Here is a 3,727-nt window from a genome sequence, read left to right as displayed (position 1 = left end):
ATATTGGGGGGGATAGAAGTCTTTTATCAACCCGATTTTAGCCAGTAAAAGCAGAGTTCCCGGAGACCAGGAACCATGACTGGTTCACTGTTATATCCTGGGACCTGGACGCAGTGCTGTCTGAATAGCGAGTGTTATCTGAATGCGTGCCAAAGCCAGCGGTTTCAAGTTCAAGTGGTTGGTTTGAAATTCTAAGTACCATCAAGGCAGTTGTTTTTCCAGAAAACTCTTTTTTTTTTTGGCTGCACTGCACATCTTGCAGGATCTGAGTTCCCCGACCAGGGATCGAACCCTTGCCCCCTGCGTGGAAGCATGGAGTCCTAACCACTGCACCACCAGGGAAGTCCCTGAAATTTTACACTTTAAATAAATGCAAACTGGGAGTGCCATGGTCTCTATTTAGAAACGTGAGTGATAAAATTTAATACAAACCAAGAGAAAATACAACCCAAATATCCAGAACACACTCTCCAGCCCTTGTGAGCTCGCTTTTCCTGCTGTTATCTATCCGTTCTCGTGGTTCAGTCATAGTTTTTGCTTCTGAATTGAAATGCAGGCTGCATGTACTTTTCACTCATTCCTTTAATATGTTGGTAGACCACAAAACCCCCAGGAGCTGCCCCAAATTATAGGATACTTATAATTTATTTTATGTTATCCTTTAAAAATTTCTGTTTTTAGGGAATTCCCTGGAGGTCCACTGGTTAGGATGCTGTGCTTTCATAGCCAAGGGCCTGGGTTCAATCCCTGGTCAGGGAGCCAAGATTCAGCAAGCTGTGTGGTATGGGCCACAAATGAAAATTTCTTTTTTTTTTTGTCTTTAGTTTCTTTAGGTAGATATATTCCTAAGTATTTTATTCTTTCCGTTGCAATGGTGAATAGAATTGTTTCCTTAATTTCTCTTTCTGTTTTCTCATTATTAGTGTGTAGGAATGCAAGGGATTTCTGTGTGTTGATTTTATATCCTGCAACTTTACTATATTCATTGATTAGTTCTAGTAATTTTCTGGTGGAGTCTTTAGGGTTTTCTATGTAGAGGATCATGTCATCTGCAAATAGTGAGAGTTTTACTTCTTCTTTTCCAATTTGGATTCCTTTTATTTCTTTTTCTGCTCTGATTGCTGTGGCCAAAACTTCCAAAACTATGTTGAAGAGTAATGGTGAAAGTGGGCACCCTTGTCGTGTTCCTGACTTTAGAGGAAATGCTTTCAATTTTTCACCATTGAGGATAATGTTTGCAGTGGGTTTGTCATATATAGCTTTTATTATGTTGAGGTATGTTCCTTCTATTCCTGCTTTCTGGAGAGTTTTTATCATAAATGGATGTTGAATTTTGTCAAAGGCTTTCTCTGCATCTATTGAGATAATCATATGGTTTTTATTTTTCATTTTGTTAATGTGGTGTATTACATTGATTGATTTGCAGATATTGAAGAATCCTTGCATCCTTGGGATAAAGCCCAATTGGTCATGGTGTATGATCTTTTTAATGTGTTGTTGGATTCTGATTGCTAGAATTTTGTTAAGGATTTTTGCGTCTATGTTCATCAGTGATATTGGCGAAAATTTCTATTTTTATGTTTTATAATACGTATTTGCATGTTTCATGTAACTTACAGATATGCATAGACCGGACTGCCTGCTCAGGCATCATTGTTAGTGCTGGACAATGAAGACAATTTGGAGAACACTGGTTTATTTAATGATTTTCTCAAGCAAAATGCGGTTGCTTTTTAAAGCGTACTCTACCAGGCAGCTGCCCTGTCCCCTAATCCGCTATCAGTTCTGCTAACATGGGACTTAAAAGGCGGAAAATCTGAATCATAAACACAGTCTTGTCTTGCTAATGAAAGTGAAAGTTGCTCAGTTCTGTCCAACTCTTTGCGACCCCAGGGGCTATACAGTCCACGGAGTTCTTCAGGCCAGAATATTGGAGTGGGTAGCTTTTTCCTTTCTCCAGGGGATCTTCCCAACCCAGGAATCGAACCGGGGTCTCCTGCATTGCAGGCAGATTCTTTATCAACTGAGCTACCAGGGAAGCCCCCAAAATACCCTTCTCCAGGGGATCTTCCCAACCCAGGGACATTACTTTGCTGACAAAGGTCCATTTAGTCAAAACTATGGTTTTTCCGGTAGTCATGTATGGATGTGAGAATTGGACTATAGAGAAATTTGGGTGTTGAAGAATTAATGTTTTTGAATTGTGGTGTTGGAGAAGACTCTTAAGAGTCCCTTGGAGTGCAAGGAAATCCAACCAGTCCATCCTAAAGGAGATCCTGAATATTCATTGGAGGGACTGATGCTGAAGCTGAAGCTCCAGTACTTTGGCCACCTGATTCGAAGAACTGACTCCTTGGAAAAACACTGATGCTGGGAAAAATTGAAGGCGGGAGGAGAAGGGGACGACAGAGGATGAGATTCTTGGATGGCATCACCGACTGGATGGACATGAGTTTGAGTAAACTCTGGGAGTTGGTGATGGACAGGGAGGCCTCGTGTGCTGCAATCCCTGGGGTCGCAAAAAGTCAGACACGACTGAGCAACTGAACTGAACTGAACTGATCTTGCTAATGTTGTGTTCAGTGATAAGAGTTGCCCTTTCTGAGGCTGTTTCCCAGGGCGAAGATCTTCTGAGCTTCTTTGTGAGGAGAGAGCGTCCTGGCAGGTTTGGGGCAGGTATCCTAGGAGAAGCGTGAAACAGCAGTAGCTTCCCGCTCAGGTCCCATCACAGAGGTGCCGACTGGGGTGGGGCTGGGGGCCTCTGAGTGCCTGGAGCCGAGGGTCTTTTCTGCTCCCCAGGCCTCAGGGCTGGAGCGTCTCTGCTTCGTTGTTGGCTCTGCTCCCCGCGAGCTCCTCTGAAAACCTCATAAGTGCCTACAGGATCGGGTCACTGACACACAGGCTTTAAACTCCCACCTCTACTTTAAAAAGAAAAGTTAAACAAATGCAAAGGCTAGTTTTATTCTTCTTTGCTGGTTCAGTGAAAATTGCACTAACACACTTTACAAGTTTAATTTCAAGCTTGATTTATTTATTTAGCTAGTTTTCACTTAAAAATTTAAATTTTTTTCTTTTTTAAAAAAATTTGCTTTGCCTCTTTGAAGCTTGATTTCTTTGTTTTGCATACTTGGTTCATTGTTCAAAATGAATTCATGGCCCCTGCTATTATATATTCTGTGCATCCGTGCTTGGTCGCAGCCCTCCAGGCTCTGTCTGTGGGATTTCTCCAGGCAAGAATACTGGAGCCGGTTGCCATTTCCTCCTCCAAGGGATCTTCTCAACCCAGCAATATGAACCCATGTCTCCTGAGTCTCCTGCATTGGCAGGCAGATTCTTTACCACTGAGCCACCTGGGAAGGTATTATACATTCGTGTTGGTAACCTAGGTTTTCACTTTGTTTAAAGAGTAATGTGACTGTGTGTGATGAAGTGTCTTTCCAAGTCCTGGACAGGGTTGAGGAAACCCTCTTCATCGTTTTAAAACGCGCTTGAACTGAGAGGTCTGCTTGAGCCCGTCGCCCTGCAGCTCCAGGGAAAAGACATGTTGGAATCTTGTGCTTTGATAATTTATGGTTTCAAATGTGTATCAAACTAAGAAAATTTCACTCCTTAGTCCAAGTGCCTTTCTAACAGGAGTCATTCCTAAATAAGCTTCCTGGTCCTTCAGACATAGGTTGGTGGTTGGCAGGTTTTGTGAGGAGTAAGCGGTGTGGCCCCAAAGGCCCTG

This window comes from Bison bison, unplaced genomic scaffold (assembly GCF_000754665.1).
Source record: "Bison bison bison isolate TAMUID 2011002044 unplaced genomic scaffold, Bison_UMD1.0 scf7180017864527, whole genome shotgun sequence".
In the NCBI taxonomy this organism is placed as follows: domain Eukaryota; kingdom Metazoa; phylum Chordata; class Mammalia; order Artiodactyla; family Bovidae; genus Bison; species Bison bison.
Note: the sequence above shows the minus strand (reverse complement) of the source record.